The sequence below is a fragment of the Bubalus bubalis genome, chromosome 6, assembly GCF_019923935.1.
Source record: "Bubalus bubalis isolate 160015118507 breed Murrah chromosome 6, NDDB_SH_1, whole genome shotgun sequence".
Taxonomy (NCBI): domain Eukaryota; kingdom Metazoa; phylum Chordata; class Mammalia; order Artiodactyla; family Bovidae; genus Bubalus; species Bubalus bubalis.
Genome location: NC_059162.1, coordinates 118363036 through 118377917, shown reverse-complemented (window position 1 = coordinate 118377917; position 14882 = coordinate 118363036). Strand labels below are relative to the sequence as shown.

The 14882-nt window shown below is 50.0% G+C and overlaps 1 long non-coding RNA gene across 3 annotated transcripts; it reads right to left on the bottom strand.

Moving 5' to 3' along the window:
• Nucleotides 1–5383: 5383 nt before the first annotated feature.
• LOC123334189 lies at nucleotides 5384–10143 on the bottom strand. 3 transcript variants are annotated; one of them, XR_006641237.1, is made up of 4 exons: nucleotides 9696–10065; nucleotides 7057–7189; nucleotides 6026–6101; nucleotides 5384–5711 (listed from the first exon to the last, which is right to left on the bottom strand). It is a non-coding gene; the product is annotated as an uncharacterized LOC123334189 (long non-coding RNA). The 3 variants fall into 3 exon arrangements; XR_006641236.1 differs by having other exon boundaries at nucleotides 5384–5695; nucleotides 9696–10064; XR_006641235.1 differs by lacking the exons at nucleotides 5384–5711; nucleotides 6026–6101 and having other exon boundaries at nucleotides 6929–7189; nucleotides 9696–10143.
• Between the last annotated feature and the right edge of the window lie 4739 nt (nucleotides 10144–14882).

The window sequence follows — 14882 nt, the reverse complement described above, 5'->3', positions numbered from 1 at the left end:
TGGACAAGACCACGTGAACCAGGACAGAGGAGGGCCGGGGAGCGTGGACACGGCCTCAGGACCTGCCCTCCAAGCCTAGGTGGCCACTTCTCCAGCCCACATCTTCATTTGTCCCCCACGTACCCCTCTGCTACCACCTTCCAGAACATTCCAAAGGCCCCAGTTCCAACCTTGGTACCAAGTTGATCAAAAACTGTCTGAAACCTTCTCAGCATTGTCCTGACGCCAAGGGGGAGAACTCAGACCTCCGTCCTCTTCGGTCTGCAAAGCCTGAAGTTTTCACAGAGGAAGTGAGGATTGTTCAGCAGGAACCATATTATTTTTCCTTCAAAGCCCGGTGTGGGTTTAGGAGTGAAGGGAACTCCCAAAGCACAGTATGGATCTGCCAAGCCACAAACACTTAAAAACAGATTCTAGACCTTTGCCAAACCCCCAAATTCCATGGAATCCTTTGATCCCTATTGAAGCCCTATAAAGTCAGACCACGTGTAAAGGGGCTTTCTGACCCATTTCCTAGGTTCGGTGAGTCTCGTGTGTCCGTTCAGCAAGGCAATGTGTTCTGACGGGCTTGAGGCAGCTGGTACCAACCCTGCTGATGGACCCAGCCTGCAGCTGGACCTGTGGACCACACTCTGTGACACAGGGTAGCTGCTGTCTTGGACTCCAGGTTGGCCCTGGCTTCTTGGTCTCCCTGGTGAGTGTTCAACCCTGCCTGACCTTGGTTTCCTCATCTACAGCAGAGACCACCTGCCTAGCAGGGGCTTGGAGGAAAAGTGCTGCTCTCTCTCTGCCCCTGCAGGCTTAGGTTTGAATTAAAATATTGACTCCCTAAGCACTCAGCAGGCAAAAAATCCACCTTCAACACAGGAGACACAGGACATGTGGGGTCAATCCCTGGGCTGGGAAGATCCCCTGGAGAAGGATGTGGCAACCCACTCAAGTATTCTTGCCTAGAGAGTCCCACATACAGAGGGGCCTTGTGGGCTACCGTACACAGCATCAAAAAGAGTCAGCCATGACTGAGCAAATAAGCATTTATACAAGACCATGTAACATACCACTTGTGCCTATAACTTGCCTCTTTTCCATGAAAGTCGAAGTACTGTACCCCGTTAAAACCCACCTGCAGGCTCTGTCCTCCCTGGGGTTGCCGTGGGAACCCTGTGTATGGACGAGCTTCTGGCGGGCCTTGCCGGAGAGCCTGCTGCACAGAGGCAGAGCTGAGACTTTGGCTGGTCACAGACCACCTAGGCGGCCCATTGCCAGTGAGGATGTCAGAGTTGATTGGTTACAACTGATGAATGACCGTGATCCCTGGACCTCACACCAGGCTCTGAACTTCCTCCTGCCCCATAGGCCCATCTGTACATCAGTTTCCACCCACCCTCCCTGCCTTCTAGAGGTTTGCATCTCTGGGACTCTTTGGTCACAGATGCAGGAAAGCCAGTCAAAGATGCACAGAGCCGGGGAGGCGGCCACAACCCAAACAATGGTCCCATTGCATCTTGGGAGGTTCTAACTGAGCCCACGGGCCAGGGCCCTACTCCCCTCCATCTCTCACCCACACAAAGAAAGAAAGAAAAGAAAGTCACTCAGTCGTGACCGACTCTTTGCAACCCCATGGACTGTAGCCTACCAGGCTCCATCCATGGGATTTTCCAGGCAAGAGTACTGGAGTGGACTGCCATTTCCTCCTCCAGGGCATCTTCCACACAAGCATGTGTAGAAATGTCGACAGCAGCATTCAGCAGCGGGCAAAAAGTGGAAACAATGCAAATGTCCATCGGCTGATGACTGGATAAACAGAACACGGCACCCACACAAGGGAACATCATCATCATTCAATCACAGGAAGGACTTAAGTGTTGCTGCGTGCTACACGGTGGATGAACCTTGGCAACACTATTGGGGAAAGAAGCCTGGAACTAGAGTCAGTATATTATGTGATTCAACCTCTATGAAGAGTCCAAAGAGAAACCCATAGAGACAGAGGGTGGATCAGGGTTTGCTTAAGGCCAAGGAGGGTGGTAAAGGTGGGAACTTTGTGGGGTGACATGGTTTCTTTGGGGGTCGATAAAAATGGTCTACAATTAACAGTGGGGATGGTCGCACCACCCTATAAATGTACTAAAAGTCACTGAATTGTGTACTTTAAATGGGTGAATTGGGTGTGAATGGTGGCCCTGCAAAGCTCTGAACAAAAACAGAATGCTCCCTCCACGCCTGTGGGTCTGTTTGTGAGCCTCGTCAGGTCCTAGACATCACTGGAGTCCCAGCTCTGATCCTGGCTCTCCCAGGAAGCCCCGGCAGCTGAATCAGGGATCTCCCTGCTCAGCCTCTGTGGTCTCTCTCTTTGTTCGGCCCTGCACACAGTCTGCCTCCAAGGCTCAGCCTCGCCCAGGAAAGAGCAGCCTGAGAGCCCTGCCCTGTGGGGAAAGGACTGTCCCCAGCCTGAGGCAGATGCTGTGTTGACAAGATACAGCGACGTTCCCTGAAGGCCGACCTCACACCAGGTGGAGCCACGTGGTTTCGGCACCAGTTCCAGTGCTCCCAGCAGCGACTGCATAGGCCAGGAGGAAGGGCTGGTCCTCTCCTTTCCAAGATGGACCCCTTGGCCTTGGGCCTTAGGGAAGAAGGAGCCTGCAGCAATCTGGTTTTGAACCACTGGGGGGATAACATCTTGGGCTGCAGGAAAGAGCAGCTGAAGGCAGTCTCTCCTGATGGCGGGCCCAGCCCCTGCAGTCCCCTCTCCCAGAGACCCAGAGAACAGCAGCTGTGTTCATGTGAACCTCCAGAATCAGGATGCTAAAAACATCTTTGTGATAACGGGCCCCTCTGAGCTCTGGTCTGGCCCCCTGTCCCAGGAGGCATCCAAGTCAGAGGCAGGCAGGGTCTCTCCAGGTGGGGGGACAGGGCCTGCTGGCACCTAGAACAGCGGAGAACTCGATCCTCCCACTTTCTGGAGGGCGCAGGGCTGTCTGCCTGGAGCTGCCCCCGGGCGAAGGCCACGTGCGTCAGGCTGTGAGCACACCCCGCAGCGTGGGACCAGCCCCCCAGAACCCGGGCCCCAGCAGGTGACCGGGGCGGACCCCCGCCTGCAGCCAGAGGCAGGACGCCTGGGCCCGGGACCCTGGGTGCCATCTCGGAGCCCCGTCTCCTCATCAGGTGGGAGAACGCGCCCACCAGAGGAGGCCGCGTGAGCGTATTTGGAGGAAGAGCCGGAAGTGACTCAGACGGAAGGCGCCGCTCCACGTGGGCCCAGCCCCCTCCTGCCTCCTCCTCTCTCTGGCCTTCCAGTCCCTCCCCAAAGTCTCAGGACGCTTCTGATGTCAGAACCGGGTCTAGACCTGCAGCCCCCCGCCGAGGGGCAGAGCCCGCCCGGGACCCCGGCGCTCCCCTGGGTCCTGCAGAGTCAGGGTCCTGGGAATCCTCGGACCAGGCCCTCCCTGCTGCCCTTCAGGCGACACCTGACGTGGAACGCGTGGCCCTGGAGCACGTGGAAGGCGGAAAGTTGATTCTTTCGATTCCCCGCCCCCCCCCCACCCTTTTTTTCCTGAAAAGCAGTATTGATTTTTTTTTTTTCCTGCTAAATAAAAATAACCTAAAAAATGGCAGATCTGGAAAAAATATCATGCTGAAATTGTTCATGAATAGAAAAGGAGTCAGCAATAAGATATTTATGCAGATTCATACAAACATACAACTGGGAAGGAGTCGAGTTGCTCCACTGAAATGACTCTGGGGGGGAGGATTTGATGTGTTTCCTTCTTGTTTTAAGCATTCTTAAAGGTCCCCAGTTCCTTTGTTATTCACATGGATAAAGTGACATTTATATAGATTGGCACATGCGTTTATTTGGTCCCCTCAGTGGAAACCGCTCTTCCTGGTGGTCCTCTCTCCTTCTTTACTGTGGGAGACCCCGTTAGTGACCAGGCTGAGGCCATCTGTTAGCTTTAATTTTCAACCTGGGATTCCTGAAGCACATTAGTAAAATTTCAGACATACTGAAAAGTTCGGGAGATCTTTATTTTCTTATGGGAGACCATGTTTTCCTTCTGGAGGCCAAGCCAGCTCCACGACAGGTGTGCAGGGCTTATTTTGACCCCTTCCGTGGAGCGTGGGTCCTGGTTCCAGCCACCCCAGGTTCCAGCCCCTGCTCTCACCCGCTGCAGGAGGCCACACGCTGTCCCCGATGCCAGTCTGGATTTGCCCACACACCTGCCCCAACCGGGGGTCAGCTTCGTGCTGGCCGACCGCCTAGCTCCCCATGGAGCCTACCACTTGGGACTTGCCTTTTCTGCCTCTGAACTCAGCTATGTCTTTAAACACACTCACGTGCATGCATGTGTGTTCTATCCATGAGAACTGGATATTTTTGGCTGAACAAATTTCCGCATCAGCTTTGTGCGCTGTTGTGCAAAATCTGTGTGATGTTAGTAAGTAGAAAGATAAGTGTTCTTTTCAAATGCATTATCTCTTCCTACTGTGTATTCCCTGATGCCAACAATCTGAGAGGTTAAAACAATGGTCTTACGAGGAAGCATGGTTCAGTACAAAACCCAGCAAAGGAGTGAGAAGGGCTGAGAAAGAATAAAAACAAGTAAAAGTACAACCTTCTCAGGAAATTGGGTGTTTTGACATTAGAGATCGTGGTGTATTCCAGACACCAATTTCGACATCCCACAGTGTGCTGGGCCAGGAAGATGAGTGATCCCCTACATACCCCCTGCATATTACTGGAATGGATCATTCTTTTGAATGGCTCAGGGAAGCCGCACACTCCACTCTACCTGACCACACCTGGGAATCACCTGAGGCCAGGTGTGCTGGGCCCAGGTGTGGGTGTGAGGATACCCCTGCCCTTTCCTAGTGCTGGCCCGGTGCTGGTCCCGTGCAGAGGGGGCCATTCTCATCTCAGTGACCGTCACACTTTCACCAACAGTCCGGGCTGTGTTGGACGAGGGCTTGGGAGCCTCCACCTGTGTATAAGGAGAGCTTCTCCAAGCTCCTCCCTGCCCAGCAGGAGTTCTGATGTCAGCTCCTCAGGAAAGGAAATCTTTTCATCCTTGTTATTATGAACATGGGTATTATTATCCATAATGATACTCAGGGTGTATGCAAGGTTTTATACTCTGCATTTTCTGACTTCAAACATCACGCATTTTTCTTGTTTCCTCATAATCTTGAGAATCATAGGAGAAGCAATATAATATCCATTCCAGTCAGTGTACCATAAATTACCTAACGTTCTCCAACTGACAGGCGTCCAGAGTGCTCTGAGAGTTGGATAATTCTGCAATAAGCCTCTTCACGCATAGGCTTTTATCCATTTTTGGAATTTTCTTTCAGAACGATTTCCCAGAAATGTCACTGAGAGGTCAAATGGAACAAACAATTTTATGGTTCTTGTTAAGTGCCGCCAAATGCTTTTCTAAACAGCTTGTCTGCTTTGCCGTGCCCGGGGATGCGGGGGCAGGCAGGTAGAAGGCTCTCGGGGTGGCATCAGGCTGCCTATGGCCTCCAGAGGGTCACTTCTGCAAGGGCTTTGGAGACGATCAGGAAGTGGCCTTAGCAGCCGGTCTGGGGGGATAATACTAGCTGAGTGCAGAGCGGGCAGTCCTGGAGGTGAGAAGCCACATGTCCAATCTGGCCTGGCTCATCCTCCAGGCTGGCGAGAGGAAGAGGTCCCTGCAGGCTGGAGGAGATACAGGCTAGAAAAGCAGATTAAGCCAAGGAATAGATACCTGGCCCGATTCTGATCCACTGCTGCTGCTGCTAAGTCACTTCAGTTGTGTCCGACTCTGTGCGGCCCCATAGATGGCAACCCACCAGGCTCCCCCGTCCCTGGGATTCTCCAGGCAAGAACACTGGAGTGGGTTGCCATTTCCTTCTCCAATGCATGAAAGTGAAAAGTGAGGAGTTTGTTAAAACAACCAAGGTTTCCCCCTCGACCAGTCCATCCATTCATCCCACAATCTTCAAGACCCATGGGAGCCTATACGGGTATCACCAAGAAGCTACTTACTCAGATAGTCCCTTAATGGCCAGCAATAGTGACAGATTATAACCCACAGATGGACACAGCAGTCCATGGGATCACACTGAAACAAGGGGGAAAATGGAATAAGGGGGAAGGAAAAGCTCTTTCCTACAGTGGCACGCACGTGAGTTAACAAACGTGGAAGGTATAGTGGGCTTAGAGAAGAACACACTGCAGCATCACTGATAGCAATTGTTCAGCCTGGAGCCTCCACTGGCTGCAGATGGCTGGTGTGGAGTTGAGAGCTGTCTTGGGCTGAGGCCTCCCAAGCAGAGAGGGGAAGTGATGGAGCCGCAGGTGAGCCTGGAGGCTGCAGCTCACCAGGTGCCTCCACACTGGCTGCACCACCCACAGCCTCACCTCTGGGTGGACCTGCCCAACTGCACCCATGGATTCAACCCTGGGGCCACCCTGCAAACACCTGCCCTATGCACTCCACCGCTGTCGAGGTCAGGGCAGGCAGAGGGGCTGAGGAACAGTTCTAGAAAAGAACAAGCCCAACCAAGCACGACATTCAATGTAGGATGCGATCCTGGACTGGACCCTGGGCTGAGCAAAATGGCCACAGAGGGAAATAAAGGACAAGCTGACACAGGACTGTAAGCTCCAGGTTACTTACAAGAACTGTATTATTGCTTCATTTCCCATTAAGAATATCTTTATTTTCAGGAAATATTCAAAAATATTTAGAGGAGGGGATGTGGTGTTTGCAGCTTACCCCAAATAGTTTAGGTGAAAAGTATCTATCTGTTATCCATCCATCTCTCTATCAGTCTTTCATTGAGAATGGTAGCCCCAAATGGGGAAAATGTTTGTAACTGAAGAACCTGGGTAAAGGTTGTAAAGGAATTCTATGTTCTACTTTTTCAAAGAAGTGATACAGATGAATTCTATATATAAAGCTTTCAGGATTTTTTAATACTTTCTTCCCATTTAAGTGGCAAGGGGTCCAGGTGAACACCGGCTTGCAGTTGTGGAAAGGAGAGGTGAAACAGCTTACTGAGAGTGATACAGACCATACGGTGCAGAGATGGGTCATGGCTGTAATTCTGGCTCATGATGTGATGGGTCAGCAGCATGGGTTACCACTGGTCCTCCACCCAAACCAATCCCAGTGATGCAGCAAAAAGCAGAGGGAAGTTGGTGAATCTAAACAAACAAACAAAAACCTTGACAACATCTGTGTTCAAGGATGTGGAGAAAAGGGAACCCTCGTGCACTGTTGCTGGGAATATAAGTTGGGGCAGCCGCTGTGGCAAGCAATATGGACAATCCTCGAAAAATCAGAAGTAGAACTACCATATGATCCAGCAATTTCACTCCTGGTTATTTCTCCAGAGAAAACAGAAATGCTCATTTGAAAAGAGAGACACACTCCAATGTTTACTGAAGCATTGTTTACAACAGCCAAGACACGGAAGCAATCTAAATGTCCATCAACAGACACAAACGGATGGAGCAGATGTGGTGTTTATATGCAATGGAATACTACTCAGTCGTAAAAAAAAAAGAGTGAAATCTTGCCATCTGCAGCAGTATGGAGGGATCCAAGTCAAAGACAAATATGACAAGTATGATTTTACTTATATGCATAATCTAAAAAGCAGAACAAACTAAATGAAACAAAAGCAGATTCATAGAACAAATGGTGATTGCCAGAGGGGCAGGGTAGGGGACTGCATGAAATAGGTGAGGGGAATTAAGAGGTACAAAACTCCAATTGTAAGATGCGTAAATTGTGGGGATGTAATATGGAGAGAAGGAATAGTGTCAATAACATTGTAATAACCTTGTATGAGGACAGGTGGTCCCTTGACTTATCATAGTGATCATTTCTCAGTGTATGAAAATATCAAATCACCATGTGGTATACATGAAATTACCATGATATTGTTCTATTTCAATTTTTAAAATTCCAGCACAGGCGAAGCCCTTTCTAGGTGAGCTGCATTCACCAACCATTTACTCTCCTGAGGGCATTTTCTGAGTCTGAGCAGCGGCTGGTGTTGGGGCTTGTCCTAGACAACGGGGCTGTCTTGGGGAAACATAAGTGCATGAATATTTTGAAAATCACATGGGCTAGTGTGAGAGATTAGAATCTAGAAGAGACCAAGATATGTAGCTGTTTTCTTCTGCAGATTCCTTGCTAGGTACTGTGGATGCAAGAGATGGAGTGGCTAGGCTGGAAAGGCAGTGAGGTTGCCAACCGCCTCCTTTACTAGGGAGACCCCCAGTCAGCCTTGTAACAGTCAGTGTTATGTGTCAATTCGACTGGATCCAAGGACACCCAGATAGCTGACTAAGCCTTGTTTCTGGCTGTGTCTGCCAGCTGTTTCTAGATGAGATTGGCACTGAACTTGGTGGACTCGTAACGTAGATGCTGTTTTTGGTAGTTTTAGTTGCCAAGTCATGTCTTTTGACCCCACGGACTAGCCTGCCAGGCTCCTCTGTCCGTGGGATTCTCCAGGCAAGAATACTGGAGTGGGTTGCCATTTCCTTCTCCAGGGGGGTCTTCAAAAACTAGGGATCGAACCCTGGTCTCCTGCACTGCAGATTCTTTACTGACTGAACCACCAGGGAAGCCCAATACTGTGAAGGCTTAAAAAGAATAAAAAGGTGGAGGAAGAAATCCGTCCCTTTTCTTTCTGCCTCATTGCTTGAGCTGTGAGTCAGTTTCCATGGGTCTACTCCTCATAATAAGTCTCCTTTTCTATCCTACTTGTTCTGGTCTCTGGAGAAGCCAGACTAACACAGGTATTAATCCATTAACATGGATTAATCCTAATGCTGTGGCCCAATCTTGACCCAGCTCAATTTCTAACTAGGGTCTGTGGGGGCGGGGAAGGGGGAAACCTCAGAGGAACAGTCATATCAACTGTAGACTCGGTTGTTTTGTATGCACAGCATCTGGCTGACAACCAAACTTACATAAATATGAAGTATGAAAATATGCTGCTACTGCTAAGTCGCTTCAGTCGTGTCTGACTCTGTGCGACCCCATAGACGGCAGCCCACCAGGCTCCCCCGTCCCTGGGATTCTCCAGGCAAGAACACAGAGTGGGCTGCCATTTCCTTCTCCAATGTATGAAAGTGAAAAGTGAAAGTGAAGTCACTCAGTCGTGTCCGACTCTTCGAGACCCCACGGACTGCAGCCTACCAGGCTCCTCCGTCCATGGGATTTTCCAGGCAAGAGTACTGGAGTGGGGTGCCATTGCCTTCTCCAATGAAAATATGAGTCATTGCTAAAAAGCAGACAATAAAAGTAGACCAATAGATGATTCAGATACTAGTGTTAGCTCTAGGACTTAACGTTAACAATTACAAATCTGTCAAAGACAGCATGGGAAAGATGCACTCAGTGGCTGAAAAGAAGGACATTTTCCAAAAAAGATTAGAATCTATAAAAAAAAAATCAGCTAGACGTTGCAAGTGAAAAGCATAGTATCTAAAATTAAAAACTCAGTGAATAAATTTGTCAGCAGACAGGGCACAGCAGAAGACAAGATGAGTGAACAGAAAGGAAAGACTAGAAAGAACAGACCCGAATCCAAGTCAACCGTACTAACTTCTATTTGGAGTCTCAGGGGAGGGGTGGGGGAGGGTGAAGCAGAAGTAGTATTTGAAGAGTTCATGGCTGAGATTTTTCAAGACTGACCTCAGACTTCAGTCCACTGATTCCAGAAGCTTCATGGAGCCCCACTCAGTCTGTGTGAGAAGAGAAGGCATCTTAGGGCTTGTGGGGCTGGTGGATTAAATCAAGGACTCAACTACACTCTCACTGGGGTGAAGAACAGTGCAAAACTGGTCCTTCCGGACTTTCCAACCACTGAGCGTTCCTTTCTCTCTGCTCAGGTGTGAGGTCATCACAGTGGGGAGGCAGTTCTAGAACAAGCCAGTGCCAAGGAGGGGGTGTGACGTCTGGCACCAGACACTTTCCACCCTGAGATGCAACCTCCTTCCTCCCCACGAAGTCTTCGGAAGCGGACCTGGCATGACTTTATCCTCTCCCCTCAGATACCCGTTCCCAGAGAAGATAGAGAAGATCCCAGGAATGCATAACCTCCCAGCAAAAGTAACAAGACTTCTTAGGAATATGACTGCTGTAAAGAGAAAGACAACAGAATGAGGAAGAAACGCATTCCAGATGAAGCAGGATCAATGGAACAAGAATTCCATTTACTCCATTAAAGCAGAACAGGAAGTTTTGAAAAGCCTGTTCGATCTCTTCTAAGAAATAAGACAGAGGGTGGAGACTATTGCGAAGATGAAAGAGCAAGTAATTATGTAGAAAAGAAAAAACAAGGGAGTATTTATTTATTTAAAAATATCAGTAGCTAGGTTTAATGTGAAAATTAATTTTACTTGATGATAGTAAATGAAAACACCAGTCTTAGGAATCGTCTAAAAGAAACAAGGAAGATAGGAAAAGGATTTTTCCTAGCAGAAATTCAAGTGATACAGAACACTGAAGAATTAACTTTCCAAATGTTTGGGTCCCAGAGAAGATAAAACAATAAGAATGAAGGAGACAAATTTGAACAACTCTTGACCAAGAATTTCTCAGATTTGAGGAATATGTACAATCTTAGTAAGCAGGGGAGAGAGCCAGCCACACCTCAAGACACTGTAGAGAAACTTATGATTATAAAGGAGATGAAATGATAAAACTTCCAAAGGGGGAAAAAAACAGTAATTTTTAAAGGCACACCAATCAGATTGACACCATATTGATCAATGACAAATGCAATAAGAATGCAATAAGATGTAGAGTGAAAGAGGTCCATGTCAAAAGACCACAATCTTTAAACTTATAGTTTTATACCCAGCTAAGTTATTATGTATGCTTTGGCAAAATAAGGATATTTTCAGATGCCTAAGGAAGCCTTGGGGCTTCCCTGGTGGCTCAGTGGTAAAGAATCCACCAGCCAGTGCAGGAGACACAGGAGACTCAGGTTCAATGCCTGGGTTGGGAAGATCCCCTAGAGAACGAAATGGCAACCCACTCAAGTATTCTTGCCCGGGAAATCCCATGGACAGTGGGGCCTGGCAGGCTATAGTCCATGGGGTCACAAAAGAGTTGGACATGACTGAGTGAACTAAACAACAAAAATAAAGGAAGCCTCAGAAATTTTATTTTACAAAGACTGGGAGACATTTTTTTTTAATTCCTTCAGTGAGGAAAAAAAAAAAAACTCTTGAAATGTAAGAAGTCTCAGTGGCAAATCACTTATTAAAGCAAGGACTAGACAAAACTCTAGATGAATACCCACATGCTATGGAGGAGGGTATAGGAGAGTCAGAGAAGACATAGATACTGATAAATTTAAGAACTGATAAGGAGAATAAGCAGGGCTTCCCTGGTGGCTCAGATGATAAAGAATCTGTCTGCAATTCAGGAGACCCAGGTTCAATCCCTGGGTTGGGAAGATCCCCTGGAGAAAGGAATGGCTACCCACTCCAGGGTTCTTGTGTGGAGAATTCCATGGACAGAGGAGCCTGGTGGGCTACAGTCCATGGGGTCGCAGACAGTCGAATATGACTGACTGACACTTTCTCTTCACTTTCAAGGAGAATAAGCATTATTATTAAAAAGAATAAGCAACTGGGAGTTTAAATTGACTATTATTATTGCTTATTCTTGTTAATTATTCTTCCCAATCCCTCTCCCCCAACCCAAAACCCTGTTCCAAGTTAAGTGCTGATCAGTAAGGAATTGACTTCTGTAAAGGATTCCAAGGAACTCATCTCTGAGGAGGGCCCGAGGCTCGGGTAAGAAGAGGCTGCCTGTAGCCCCAAGAAGAGGGCTTTTGTGGGCCACTGGGGCTCAGTCCCTGTGTGACAACTGGACTGCAAGGCAGCTGAGGGAGGCAGCACCCTGGCCGTGCCCTGAGGCTCCCGGGACCTCTGGCTCCGAGCTGCAGACGGGTGCCAAGTCCTCCTACTGGCAGGAGATGCAGGCTGAGCTGGCCTGGGCCTGAGATGCCAGCCAGGTCTGCACCATCTGACTTCCACTGAGTATCTGGGAGGTGAGTGGCTGTGACAGCCGCACATTACCCGGACAATTAGGCCGTCCTGTCCTGAAGGGACCTAACAGGCTGATGGGGGACACAGATGTGCAGACATATTTCAGACACACGCCGTGGTTAAAAGCGCAGGCTTAGGTTTCAGGAAGACTCAGGATAAAGTTCCTGACTCACCACTATGTAGCTCTAGGCAAACTCAGTTTTCTCCCTGGAACCTCAGCTTCCACACCTGCAAAACGGGGATGAAATCAAGAGTACCAAGCGAGAAGAGCTCTCCATAGGATCTGAACTGATGTATAGAGAGCGCTCAGCCCAGAACCTTCAGCTAGGAGGTTATTACCTGGTTGCAACTTGTACATTAAAATAGTGACTCTTGAGAAAGAGGGAGCATCTGTCGTGCACAGCTTTGAGAACTGTATTCAGTCTATTTATTGCTGTGTAGTTTACAGTCAGCTAAATCTTTAGACAGCATCACCAACTCAATGGACATGAATCTGAGCAAACTGTAGGAGGCAGAGAAGGACAGGGAAGCCTGGCGTGCTGCAGTCCACGGGGTAGAAGTCAGACACAACATAGCGACTGGACAACAACATCTTTGCAGCAGGGGTGGCCCTGGAGGCGACCCAGCAGGGTAAGGGGAAGGGGCATGCAGGGCCTTGGGATGGATGAGGACATGACCTGCAGGATGGAGGTCAAGTTGAAATAAGACAGAGCTGGCCCATCTGGCCTGGGGAGCCCAGAGCTTCCTAGAAGAGTCTTCCATCTTGACCAGGGGCCTTGGGAGGGAACAACCCTGCTCACAGTGGGGTGGGCAACACAGACCAGGTCCAGGGCCAGTTCTGAGAGGGTTCAGGTACCACTGGGGGAGCATGGAGGTGGCTGGGCCTTAAGCAGAGAAAGGCATGGCCTGGTGGTCTGAAGGAGTGTGCTGGTGCAGACTTGAAGATGGGAGACAGAAATCTGGGTGAGAAGACAAGCGGGCTGACCCCGAGAGTGGCCGTGGCTTAGGACGGGGCCACGTGGGTGGCCACATTCAGTGATCAACCATGGTGGGAGGAGCGAGAGAGGAGAGACGCCTGAGGCCTGGGTCTTGCCCTGGGCGGCCCCTTCTGCCTCCTGGACCCGGAGCACCCAGGGTCTGCGACACTCCTCTCGCCAATGCCAGGACAAAGCTGAAGGGATGAGCCATCCATGAAGCTCACAGCCAGGCTTGTCAATGCCTGCAAGCGCTCCACATCTTATTATACAAGTGCACAAAGAGCCATTTGCATAGTTCTGACTTTTCATTGCTCGAAAATAGACAAGAATCACTACCCAACAGTTGCTATAGATATGCTCTTACCAGTACTAGATTTTATTTTTAAAAATAATTGGCTTTATTGTGCTAGAAATAGTCACTGTACATATTTTATGCATTTTTAAAGTTGGCTTGCTTTGACTTCCATGGACCTGATAAATAAAATTAATTCTGTGTCTCACAATGAACGAAGTTAATTTGTTACGCAAGTAATTGAAAGACTATTTTGTGCTTAATTGCCTAGTGCTCTTGCTAAGTGGTACCTCTGTCCCCAACCCCGGAGGCCCCGGAGGATGGAGCCCGAGGGTGACTGTGGGTATCACGTCTCCAGGCCCAAGGCGGTTAACTGGGCCCACAGGAGGCACGTGGCCACCCAGAGAGACACACAGGGCTGAGGGTCTGCATAGATGGGGCCTCTGATATGTTCTATCTCCCCAGGGGGACACGGGAGAGCTGCCAGTTCTTTAGATCAGAAGTCTCAGCCTGAGATGCTGGTGCAGCCGGCGCGGACACAGGTGTGGGGGCCACCCCAGGGAGGACACAGGGTGCCCAGGGGCCTAAGACTGGAGACGCTGGGCCACCGTGCGCGCAGTACATAGTTTTGGTCATGATCGACTCTCTGTGACCCCAGGGACTGCAGCCCACCAGGCGCCTCTGTCCATGGGATTTTCCAGAGAAGAATACTGGAATGGGTTGCCATTTCCTCCTCCACAGGATCTTCCTGACCTGGGAACTGAACCTGCATCTCTTTACATCTTCTGCATTGGCAGGTGGGTTCTTTACCACTAGCACCACCTGGGAAGTCCTGGGTGACTCAGTCCACAAGCTGCCCGGTGGCCACACCTGTTGGAATGACGGGCCTGGTGTCAGGCCTGTGTGCTCAGATGGGGACTTACTGGGACCCAAGCGGCCAGGCCAGGAGGGAGGAGGAGAACGCTGGGGTCAGTGGGATAGGACAGAGGCAGACCTCCTCCCCCGTGAGCCTGGAAGCTGTGGGGCTCCAGGAGTGGCTGATTGGGCTGGAAGCACAGTAGGTGTCAGGGAGGCCGGGCAGTGGAATAGAGTCTGGTCTGTGATCCCGAGGTCCTCCCCACCCAGGAAGAGCCCAGCAGGGACTGTGGAGGCAGGAGCAGGTTTGCTGTACCCCCCACCCCGGATCTGGCTCTGCGAAGAGCAGCTCAGGGCCCGGCTCCGGACTGCCCGTGCAGCACTGAAGCCTGGGGGTACAGGGGCGAGGGCTCCCTGGAAGAGGTGTGGTGATCTGGGACACCATTGCTCCCTGGTGTAGACAGGGAAAGAGCAGAGGGGCCCAGTGCATCCTGGGAGGATGAAAAGAGAGTGTGCACAGGAGAGACTGGTGTCGGGAACCACCTGGTCCCCGGGGATGGGATCTGACAAGATGGAGGTGGGTGGAGTCTTTAGCGCCAAGCCTGGCCTTGTTGACAAGTAGCCCCATTAGAGCAAATATTTTCCCTTGGTGGACACACTGCAGCATGCTTCCAGGCACAAATGCACAAAAGAC